Source organism: Hypanus sabinus, chromosome 5 (assembly GCF_030144855.1).
Source record: "Hypanus sabinus isolate sHypSab1 chromosome 5, sHypSab1.hap1, whole genome shotgun sequence".
NCBI classification, from domain to species: domain Eukaryota; kingdom Metazoa; phylum Chordata; class Chondrichthyes; order Myliobatiformes; family Dasyatidae; genus Hypanus; species Hypanus sabinus.
The window spans coordinates 50,624,478-50,636,842 of NC_082710.1; the positions used below are offsets into that span (position 1 = coordinate 50,624,478).

Sequence of the window (12,365 nt, forward strand, 5' to 3'; positions counted from 1 at the left end):
TTGCCCACATACCATTAAAACTTGTGGAATGTTGCCCGCTGTATAAATATGTTGCCAACTTCCATGCACAGATGATTTCTTGTTAAATTCCTTCTGGCAAGCCTCAGTAGAGGATAATACAATCAATCCAATTCTGAGAACTCCTATTATACCTGAGATTTAATAAAACGTGTTATACTTACTAATTACATTAACAAATACAAATGGATAAACAACATTAATGAAAGTTAAATGCAGGCTATGATGATATGTCATTTTTCAACAGGCAAATCAGGTGGTTAAAATATGTGGTTCCTGACAACTGATATGAATGTAATAGAGTACAACAGAATTATGTGTTCAGTTTATGTCAAAAATAATCCTTTAGATTACAGCATCCACAGATTCTGGTATCCCATCTTTAGACCTTTGCTTCCTATTCTGTGTTGGACAGGCAATCATGTATTCTAGGACAGAAGTTTTATTAATGGAACCTTTTTCTGTCAGTTAACCATCTTTCTCAAGTCTTTTTGGATCCAATATAAAATTCCAGTGATAAAGATTGGACGCTTCTTCAGGCCTTCCCTGAACTTGGGTGGTGAGAGGAGGTTCAAATGAGATAATATACACGGTTGAATACCATTTCTTCCCAGAGGAGAGTATAATAAAGATGACATTTTCCTGAAGTATTTGGTGCATGAAACCTCCAAGTGGCTTGCATTTCAATAGTTTCATCTGGATTAAATACCGAGGGGCAAAATGAAAGAACTGTTTTACCCTTTTGATACATTGATGAATTGAACTAATCCAAAATTTCCAGCTTGTAAGTAGGGAAATTATCAAAGCACAAGCTAAATAACATGATTACCCACTTTTTAAAATTTATAACCTTTTCCCCAAAACTTGATAAATACTCCTTGCTGAGAGAAATTGTCAGACCAAAGTTTTTTACATCATACAATAAGGAATAAAGTGAGCCTAATAGAATCATCATCCATTTTCATTATTCCTCCTAATTTTTCTTTGACTGTATTGTGCCAAAGATATACAAGGACATGAACAAATTGATATATTGAGTTAATTTGATGTTTTGATACATGCATATTTTGTTTCATTTGGCAACAAACAATGTCTGCTGTTCCAAATTCCAGCATTTCCAGTGCATCGTGTCTCCATTTTATTTCAGTAACAAATAATATCATGAGTGGATCTCAGTTTCATTTATTAGAAGCACAAGGTGAGGTTATTATACAAACTTGTATGGTTTGTGGATACCACACTCAAACAAGAACAGATACATTTAGGACTGCACTAAGGAGAAAAAAGTAATTATCATTCTCATCAATGGCGGGGAACTGTTGCTTTGACCTGTGGAATACGTGACGTGATGAAGGATTTCTTCTTTGCTCTTCTTACATATTGAATGGGTTTCCATTAGGTGAAAAGCTTGGAAGCTGCTATGGGGCCAAATATGGAACAATTGTAAGAATGAGTGATGAGGACATTTTCCTCTGTCATTCTTTTATTTCTCTGTTAACTTAATCCTGCCATTAATTGATATCTTTCTTTGGCAACTTGTAGACCTCTTATAAACTTTGTATACCTTTAATATCTCTCTCGTCCTCTTTCCTAACAAAAGCAAAAACAATGTGGTTGATGTTTCCTCAGAGCTAATGAAATTTTCAACTTTTACTCGGAAGTGTCTTTTATGGTACGGTGTTTGAGCATGTGTAATTACAGTAAGTGTTTTTTTTTATCAAACATATGAATGTGCAGTCAAATCTTTGCTTAAAAGATAATGAATTCCCAGGATACCAGATTGGGCAAATGTTTGCACAGTTAGTGTGGCTCTAGTGGTATATTGTATGTTTTCACATTGCATTTTTAACTCCTAGAAATATTCATTGCAATAATGACAGGAAAACAAGCAAAGCATATGCAAATCTGGGTGCTCCGGTTTCCTTCCACAGTCTAAGGATGTACAAGTTAGTGAGTTAATTGGTCATTATAAATTGTCCCATGATGAGGCTAGGGTTAAATCGAGGTATGGTGGGCAGTATGACTTGAGGGGTCGGAAAGGACTATTCCATGCTGTACCTCAATAAATAAATATATACACAGGTAAGGAATCCATAAAATCATAAAAATCAATTTTACATAGATTAAAGTTATTCATTTGTCTGGAATAGAAAAAGTGTGAAGAATCATTGCGTATTTAAAACAAAATTCTGCAAAGTTAATTCCACACAGAAGACTGTGTCATCTCCTATGGTTACTTGAATTGACTCATGGATTATAAAGATATGTGAAAATTATTTGTTCATAGCAAAGAAGTGTAACAGTGATGCAAAACTAAAATTTGTTACCGTGGTAACAGTCCGTCACCATTAATGACCCTTTGATATAAGCCATTGTTCTTGGTATTAATATGATTCTTTTGAGGACTTGAGGAAGAAGGTGGCTGATATTTAGCTGCTTCATGAAGGAATCCCAAACCTTTGGTGCTTATAAAGACTGATCTTCATGATTTTCTTTTGTAAATTTGTAATCAAAATATCAATTCTGGTGATGCTTCTTGTCATTAGTTCTTGTTGAGGTAAAATGTTTCCTTCTGATGCATCAGGATTTTATGGCTGTGACAGCATTATGCTTGCTTATGATACATTTTGATCCCCTTTTCTTCATGGGTTCTAACAAGAACGTAAAGTTTTCAAACCTATTTATGATAACAATCATTTTAAGTACTTGGGGATCTAGTCAATAAATATTCAGCTCATCTGAGCATGACTGGTCAGTATCATTAAGAAGATTGGAACTATATACTTACGTCTGATATTTCCCAGGAGGAGACTTTATCTTACATAGAATGAAGATAGAATAGTTCAAATGTCTTCAAGCATTTTCTGAGAAGGAGAAAAAAATGACATCGGGGACATAGTTTTTTACAGTTTAAAAAAGACAAGCTCCACATTGCGATATCATTATTTTCAGAATACTGTGGCAATATATGCTTCTTGGTTGAATTATGAAAATTATTCAATAGTGTTTACATCTGTGATAGAATGAACAGATGCTTGTAACTAAAGCTGTATTGTTACAGACATTTGTTTCCATGCTTAAAACATCAAGTTCTTCACAAAATTTTGCTGTTGGTTTGGCTTGCTATCTTGAATGACCCTCAAGATATCAACTAAATTGATAGGGACAGTCATCACTGCTTGCAATAAAGCCAAGCAAAGCATGGTAATAATAATAGCATATGAAACAGAAAGCCAATGTAGAAATGAAATTAGATATTTGACTATCTTGGTATAAAATGAAGTAGTTGAGGCATGCAATGGAAGTTTCTGTCAGTTCTTCAAATATGACCCAGGTGTAACCACAGAGAGGTATATATTATAGAAATAGTTCCTGACCATATGTCAGTAATAAAATAAATCAGTCTTCCTTCAATTTTTATGAATGCACAAATCTTAGTTTAAATAAAATTTTATATGCTGGAAACAACAGAAGCAGTAAACTTAAATGGAGGGATTGATATAACTTGGTTGAAATAAATATTTAACAGCTTTATTAAGCCATCAGCATTAGTTATAGTGTGGAGTTTGTTTTCTAGGCCCATTGTCTCTCCAGTTAAAAAAGTTATCCCACTATTCGTTTTCTGAAGGTGCTGCATATGTTTCTTATGAAGGGTTATGTTTCTGATGCAACATTAAGGTAAGTTCCTTTATAGTTGTCAAATTGAGGTGAAAAACTTAAGAACATAAGAAATAAGAGCAGGAGTAGGCCATCTGGCCCTCTGAACCTGCTTTGCCATTTAATAAGATCATGGCTGATCTGACCATGGACTCATCTCCACCTACCTGCCTTTTCTTCATAAGACAACTCCAAGCACAAGTTTATGCAGTGCAAATACCTTCTGTTGATTTATCACTCAACTCACATCATTAAAACCAAATTAATTGACCATTTACCTCATCAATGTTTGTTCATCTGTACTGTGCAAGAATTAGCCACCTCTCTTATCTATATTACAACATTGACTAGAATTGAAAGTTGAATAATTGGGATGCCCTGACTCAGTAAAAAAATAGGTTTTCATGATTTTTCTACTTGGTTAATGTGAAAAACTTCATGTTTTGCATTATTTCATTTTTATAAATCATTTTTTGATCCAATGCAAGGGGCACAGGACAAGATATCCAGCAAATACTGAATCAGTGGTTCTAGGTTTTGCTTAAAAGGCTTTGACCCAGAGATTTCATGAGAAATGTGTATAAAGCTTGGAAAACAGTTCCCTTGCTCAGTCGCTTGTGTTAATCTGAGATCAGAGCCCAAAATTCAGTTATTTTATCATTATGGATTTTTACAACAGAGAAAATCCTTTCAGTCCATCAGGTCCATGCTTGCTCCCTGTAGAGTAATCTCAAAGCCCTTCTTTTTATTTTCCTTCTCACCCTCATGTGCCCATCAACAATCTTCTATCTGTTTGGTCTTTACCTATTCAAAGGATATGAAGCCAATTAACCTATTGACATTATTTTGGAGACTTGGGAACAAACCAGAGCATTCAGCAGAACCCCACATGGCTGCTGGAAGAACTGTTATAATGCACACAGACAGTATCCGACTTCAGGATCAAACCTAATTCACTGGAGATGTGAAAAGCAGCATTAACTTCTACACCGCCACATCTCCCTCAGCTCAGAGAAAGATCATAATCAGAATCTGAATCAAGTCTACCAACATTGAGATTTTTTATGAAATTTGTTGTTTCAGCAATACAGTGCAAGACACAAAGCATGACTATAATTTACAAAAACAATAAATAAATATTTAATGCAAAAGGGAGAAATCTTAACAGAGCCAGGGGTGGACCAGAGTTTCTGAGGGCCAGGAACAACACCCCTGCTACTTATAAAAACTGAAACTGTCCTAGTTTGTTTTCAGATCAGTCTCCATCAGTTTCTAAGGACTACTGATAATGCTATTCAAATCCTAGACCTTTTTTATGCCATGAGCCCTTATCATTAACAGAGGAGTGCGTGGAGCCCAAGATGGGAAATCTTGGCCCTGATCGACGGAATAGACCATGTGTCATCCATTTTTACTTAAGTTTTATGATAGAACCTTAATGCTCATATTTAATCAGCCTTATGAAGTATATACATAAATAGGAATGTTTATGTTTCCTTCTTTCCCTGTGCTTTCAGATCTTCTTTCTATTACTCTTTTACTTACTTTTGCAACACGATTACTATTCAGGAAACAAATATGCATTCAGATTATTTTTCACTTTCCAAATCTAAATAAAGAGTTCAAGTCAAGTGAAGTTTATTGTCATTTAACTACATACATATATATGTAATGTATATAGAAGTGAGATATTTCTTTGAACCAGGGTATAAAACACATAACACACAAAAACTTATGAAGGGTAAAACCTACAGATGAATCACACATAAAAAATTAAAATACATTAATATTAGATATAACAGATTAACCAGTGACACGTCAACTATGATGTGGCCATGAGTTCAGAAGCCCTAATGGTCTGGGGGCAGAAACTGTTTCTCATCCTGACCATTCTTTTTTTTTATGAATTGCAATCTCCTTCCTGATGGTAGAAAGCCAAAGAGGGTGGCGGATTGCTGGGTGGAATCCAGAATTCTTAATTCTAAGGGTTCTGCATATGCAAAGCTCCTGATAAATGCCCCCTATGGATGGTAGGGAGACCCCTATCATCCTCTTGGCTGTTCTCTCAGTCCTTTATCGGGACAGGTGCTGATGAGAAGAACGTAAAAAGAACGTAGATTAAGTAAAGAAAAATTGTTTTCAAAGGCTGAAGGGTCAGTATTCTATTAGAAGGACCAAAGATTGTTGAGATTTTTTTCGTACCATGGTTAAAATGTGAAATACAGTGCGTGATTAAACAAAGGAATGGATTCAACAACTTAAAAAAAGGAGAATGGATAAACACTTGAAGAATAAGAATTGGAGAGATTTGGAAAGAAGACAAAATGGGTTATCATTTGAAAGAGAGAATGTGGAAACAAGATGTAGATGCTTTCATTCTCACTGTGCTGTTTCACAAGCCCATTATCTGAATAGGTACAAAAAAAAACTGAAACAAAAGAAAACTGAAAACAAAAAGAAAAAGAAAACAGAAATTGTTGATTAATCTACAATAGAAATGTCAGCATTGCAATTAACTTTTCAAGATACCATGGTAACAGCATAATTGCAATGCCTGAACCGTGCGATGAAATGTAGCCATTCAGAACCACAGTGGATTGACAATGAATGGGAAAGACACATATTTAACTTTACCACACCAATATCACTGTGGACATATGTGCTTTGTTTGAGAAGTTTGGGCTCCAGTCAAAATAGTAGAGGTATCCTCTTGGACCTTAATTTGTTATTATCTGGTCCAGACTCAGCTTTTATCTGCAATATAAGATAGTACTGATCCCCGCAACCTATGTTGTAGCACCATTTCATTTTTCTTTCACTAAGTGGTGAGATACATTCTCTGCCTGTCATAAACAGCTAGATTGAACTTTGAATGAAGTAGTTTGTCTTCAGTAATCATTAGTTCTATTTTTTTTCAGAGTAATTGTTTTCACAGCTGGAACCGTAGCTTACACAAGAAGAGTGATCTTCACCTCTATCATGCAATAAGTGAGATTTGTTACTTGGTGGTCATTTAGAAAAGTGGATGTTTTAATAATATACAGAATATAAATGATCAAATCAATGAGCAAAGGACAGCTGGAATATTTTAAACTCACATTTATACTTAAAATGTAAAATAGATAATACAAAAAAAGGAACAAAATCTATGCAGAGTGAAGAGAAATAAATAAATATTAAACTAAGGCAAATGATTTAAAACCATTTTCCTCCTACCCTGCTATTATGATAACAGAGGCTTAAATGAGGATCTTACAAAGCATAAGCATTGACATGGTGCATTGGGCTGAAAAGCCACTCTCTGTACTACTGTACTATCAGTTCACTTTAATTCCACTTTGTCTGTAAAACAGAAAACAAGATATCATATGCATCTTTTTATATAGACTGCAGGTAGGATATATTGGGCTGGATGGCTGGAAATCTGATGAGCATCTCAATATAATAAAATCTTGTTTCCTGCAAATAATTTAACCGATTCTGCTATTTCAAAATGGAATTTCTCCACTGATTGTCATGCAAATCTGAAATATTTATCAAAGGTTTTGATGATTCTATTCGAATTATTAAGCCTTGGTCAATGGGTCAGGGTAAATGCGGAAACTATCCCATCCACCAGAGGGAAGTAAAGAGCTGATTATAAAATGGCTCGTTTGTGGTTATGTTGAGAGATGTGACATGAAGTATGATCATCTTTGCACTATTCCTTGAACACGTTAAGCACTTTCAACGAAATTCTTGTGCATTGGATTTAACACAGCACATAAAATATTCCAGCGTTTCTCTTGCCGAGTGAGAAAGTGATAAGATGAGCTTGAACAAAGTTGAATTGTTTTCACTGGAGTGTGTTGGAGGCCAAGGGAGGGGAGGAGATCCGAGAGAAGTATTTGAAGTTATGAGAGGTGGAGAAAAGGTAAATGTCAAATAGTGGGAGATAGAACTTTAGGATGAGAGGGAGAAAATTCAAAGGAGATTGATGAGGCAGTTTTTTTTTTAACTTAGAGAGTGATATGCCCCTGGAACGCACTGACTAGAAAGTGGTGTAAACAAATAAGAGCAACAAATGAAAGGTACTTGGGCAGACAGGGAAGGGGGGCAATATTGCTCTTATGTAGGCAGATGGGATTAGATTGGAATGGCATCATGGTTTGCACAGAAACAATGGGCCAAAAGGCCTGCTTCTATGCTACCCCGTAGATAAGCATTTGTTTTTATCAATAATTTTTGTCCTACATTATTATAGGTCACCTCATTCTTACTTGCTATTCGTTTTAGTAATGAGTAACGTGCCCTTCAAGGCTTTGAACATTTGCTAGTGGTGATAAATTGTATGAATTTATTAATGTCGTTCACCAGGTACTTTAAGAAAGGGTTATCATCGTTTTTCACACCAGTAAGTAATGGGTTTGGATGTAATTTCAGTGGAAATCAGAACTGAGGCAGCTAGAGAGCAGGAGAATCATTTGCTGAATGGGAGAGCTGAGCGATGATTATTCATGTTAATTATTTCTAACCGTACTTTTTATTTTGGATTTCATTTATAAAATTGACTGAATGAATGCAAATGGATCAGTATTATACCGTTTTATTGTACTATTATATGGGCCTGTAAGTTATTACAATTAATTGTAATTACATTCTCACCAGTCCTCCAAAACCCCTTGTCATGGGGTTTGGAAGGCTTTCCTGCCTGGATGACATGGAGAGCTCTGCTGACTGGAGTCAGGGCTCTGTGCTTTGACTCTTGGCAGGGTCACCCATGCCAATATAGGTGAAGGAGAGAGGCCAGACTAAGGGTGGTCCACTGGTCCTCCAGATTTGGGCATTCTGCTCAGAGCCAGCAACCCTGACTGGTCAAAAAACAATTGTTACAGAAACAGCAATGAAAAATCCATCTATATGGATATATGCCCTAAACACTAGTGGTCAGTAAAAGTCAGTAAGTAAGTAAAATTCTCACCAATAGATACAACAGCAAATTAAATCTCACCAGTAATCAATAGACATTAGGATACTAATGGAATCAATCAAGGGATGCAGATGAGAATAGGAAAGTAACACTGACCAGATGCATTCTTGTCAGATGGCGGAACAGCGACAAGGGGATGAATGACCAACTCCAGCTTCCATTTCCCATAGCCACAATAAAACCTGTAATCTGACACAATTACAGTACATCTCAAAGTGCTATAGCTGGTGAAGAAGGCAGAAGTAAAGTTTTGTCATTTTTTTTCCCAAGCAGGATTATTTACAAGCATAGCCAATGGACAGACATCCTTTACTAATAGTTGCTAACAATATTTGTTTTAAGTTTCTTGGAAATTGGACACCCAAGTTGAAAGAAACTGATGAAACTGAAATGGCACTGCTTTAGTTTCCTGCTGTTGTAAAATTTTGCTAAGGTTCTGACCAAACTCTTGACTTAGCCTCACTTTTCCTTCTCAATTTCCATATCTCCTGATTTCCTTAATATTTATTTCCAAAACTATTTACAATTAATTAAGCCTTGGGATTAAACCCATGTCAAAGAATAATATAGGAAAATATAACATTAGGCAGTGTTTAATATGGTCACATTCAGAGTCAATTTAAATCTGTTTCAATGATTTGCTGTCAGGAATGAAACTTGAACATTTATGTAAATAATTAAATAAAATCTTAAAAAATATAATTTCACTTGATATTTTACTTATAATTGAATTAGACAAAGATGTAGTAGCTGATTAGTAGGTTTGCAGATGATACAAAAATGATGGAGTTGTAGATAAAAGGAAATAATCAATGGATTCAGCCGGACATAGACCAGTTGGAATAAGAGCAGAAAAATGTCAGATAGAAATTATTTCAGACAAGTGTGAGGTGTTGCTCTTTGGAAGGTCAAATGAACAATGAAAGTATACAGTAAATGGATATACAGAGGCTTGGGATGCAAGTCCATAACTCCCTCAAGTGGCAACTCAAGTAGATAGGGGACCTTTAATAGTGAGGGCATTAAGAGCTGGGAAGTCATATCACAACTGCATAAAACTTTGGTTAGATCTCACTTGGACCATTGTGTGGAGTTCTGGTTACCACAGTAAAGATTTGGAGGCTTTTGAGAGGGTGCAGATAACTTTCAACAGGATGTCCCTAGATTAGGGAATGTTAGCTATAAAGCAACCTTAGAAAGACTTGGTTTGTTTTCTCTGGAGGCTGAGAGAAGCCTGATAGAAGTTAGTGACAAGTACAGATAGTTAGTTTCCCAGGATGCAGTCGTCAAAAGCTATAGGCCACGGCTTTAGGGTGAGAGGGGAAAAGTTTAAAGAACAGCAATTCTTTACACAGAGGGAATGTCTGGAACATTCTGTCAGAGGAAAAGGCTGGGAACAGATGGTAATATCTGAAAGGCATTTAGATGGACTGTTATTTGGGTGTTAGTTTACTTGTTGGTCAAAAGCTGCTTCCATTGTGCGGGTATTCGATTGGCCTCTTTGAAGTATGCAGCAGCTCTTACCTTTCGTTTGCCTCATGTGCCACGTCACCTGTGCCCGGTTTCAGGCACCTCAGGGGTATAAGAATAGCATGTGTGGGAGGCTTAGCATCTTCCCCCTGTCCCCAGGGTCCATTTCACACTGGGGTCGCGACCAGTGCTGAACAATCATTGGGAAAGTATGCTCCAGTATCAGAAGCCGGCATGCACTTTTAGCTAAGTATCTGTTTCTTGAATGCTTAGTTTTGTAGTTCGTATAATTTGGGGGTGACTTAGAAGTTTGGTTGAATCTTTTACTGTTTGTAAATGAATGATTAATATGCTTACTTATACTCAGTGTCTTCTGTCCCACACATCTAACCAGTGAACCTGCATGGACAAATCAAGAGGAGGGAATGAAGGGATAGGGCTGATGTGCAGGTAGGTGCTGTTAGTTTAGGTTAGCATTATGGTCAGCATGAACATTGGGGCCAAATAGCCTGTTCCTGCACTGTACTCTTCCATGTACCATGTTTTATATGAGAATGATTACCTTGATCTGAGCTGCATGCTTTTAGAATCATGGTCTGATGTTGGAGAAGAGTAATAAAGGTAGAATAACAAATTGCCAGAAGAAATTAGTTGAAGGCCTGTTGAGAAAATGAATAATCCATTTTCTTAAGTATAAAATTCTAGACTTTAACAAATCTTTATGTTTTAAAGTAATTAAGCTGAGGTTCTTCTACTTCACCACATTGAATATCAGGAGATGATATATCCTTAAGGTAAAAATTGATTTCTGTCTGAATTGCAGATGAGTCTGATTGACCAAACATCAGTGATTAAAAAGTTCTTTGATGTTGCTTATAAATGTTTGAACAGAGTAGAATAAGCATAAAAAGGAAGAAATTCAATGAGTAATTCATGTCTAATTCATATTTACAAAGGGAGGTATCTTTGATTAAGGGTAGATTTGAAAGAGAGGGTTAGAGTTAGTTTCAACTACCTTATTGAATTTTCCAAAAGACAAATATTTAGTTGTAAAAGTTCCATTTCTTACATTATAAAAAATGGATCAATTCAGAGTTTAAGTTTCATTTCAGTGGAATCAAATTCTGACAGTGTGCTATTTGAGACAGTAAACAAAACAGAACAGAATCAGTCATTGCAAGAATATTTTCTCATTTGATTGCATGTAGGATTTTACGTTCACTAGGCATTTAATTATTTAAAAAATATCTCATGCATCCAGCAGAATTTAAATATATTAAAATTGAAGCAAATAATAACTAATTAAAATAAAAATCACGTTTAATAAAGTTCACTAAAATTACATTGTACTAAGAAATAATTGAAACATTAAATTTGGCAAAGTAATCCGGTATTACTTTACCCATTGTCTTATAAATCTGTGATCTATGATCCACTTTGAAATTATTGACTTTAATGACATATGGAAGGCACAGATTAAGGAGCTAAACAAATAGGTTTTCAGATCCTGTGCCAACCTTAATTAGGATTTGAGAGGTAATTCCTCAGCATAATGCTTGGCCATGCAGCTGCCATCAGTGGCAGGGGGTGGGGGAGAAGGTGGGAGATGCACTACAGAGTACAGAGATAGGTTCAGCACCCTTTTCCCACTGCAATCCCAATCCGTCAGTAAATTCCAAAGTTACAGTGAATGTAGGTAAACCAAGGACTTACAGTTCAGTTTAAATGGTTATGCATCCACTGTTTAAAAAAGAACCACTAGCCAGAACCAAAAAGACTCAGCCAAAGATTTGCTTTGGAGACCATCTTACTCCACAAACAACTTGGTTTCCGATCAATGCTATTCATTGTTGTTGTTAACTGGCTGTAATCCATGTTTGTCAAAGCCCATCTGTCACTTCTTTACACTTAAATATATGGATTTAACAACAATGATACATTTTGATGCTGTGGAAATCACTGGAGCCCGAGCTGATATGACTAACTCCAATAGACTACATATATGAAATAATTTCTCTGCATATTCAGATGATTCCTCTTTGAGGCTGTAAGAATCTCTGGTCATGATCCCAAACTTGCATGAAGCTTTTGACACTTTTTAGGAATAATCTTTGAAATACTGTGATCATAGTTACCTATTTGACTTAAGTGGTTGTTTGTTTATTTTTCCCAAACAATTGACACCTGCGAACCCCTTTGTAGAGAAAATACTTTGTGCTCTTTCCCATCATGTTGCGAAATTTACCAAAGA

The 12,365-nt window shown here is 35.8% G+C and overlaps 1 protein-coding gene and 1 long non-coding RNA gene across 2 annotated transcripts in view; both read right to left on the reverse strand.

The window, feature by feature from the left end:
* The window catches only part of LOC132394145 (A disintegrin and metalloproteinase with thrombospondin motifs 19-like), a 379,896-nt gene extending 379,710 nt beyond the window's left edge, over window positions 1–186 (reverse strand). Inside the window, exon 1 of the mRNA XM_059969941.1 lies at window positions 13–186. The gene's annotated coding sequence lies outside the window, so the exon portion shown is untranslated. The remainder of the gene's footprint in view (window positions 1–12) is intronic.
* Window positions 187–1,291: 1,105 nt separating this feature from the next.
* The window catches only part of LOC132393687 (uncharacterized), a 28,557-nt gene continuing 17,483 nt past the window's right edge, over window positions 1,292–12,365 (reverse strand). Inside the window, exons 2-4 of the long non-coding RNA XR_009512037.1 lie at window positions 8,741–8,833; window positions 2,807–2,882; window positions 1,292–1,436 (exon numbers count right to left, since the gene is read on the reverse strand). This is a non-coding gene — a long non-coding RNA (uncharacterized LOC132393687). The remainder of the gene's footprint in view (window positions 1,437–2,806; window positions 2,883–8,740; window positions 8,834–12,365) is intronic.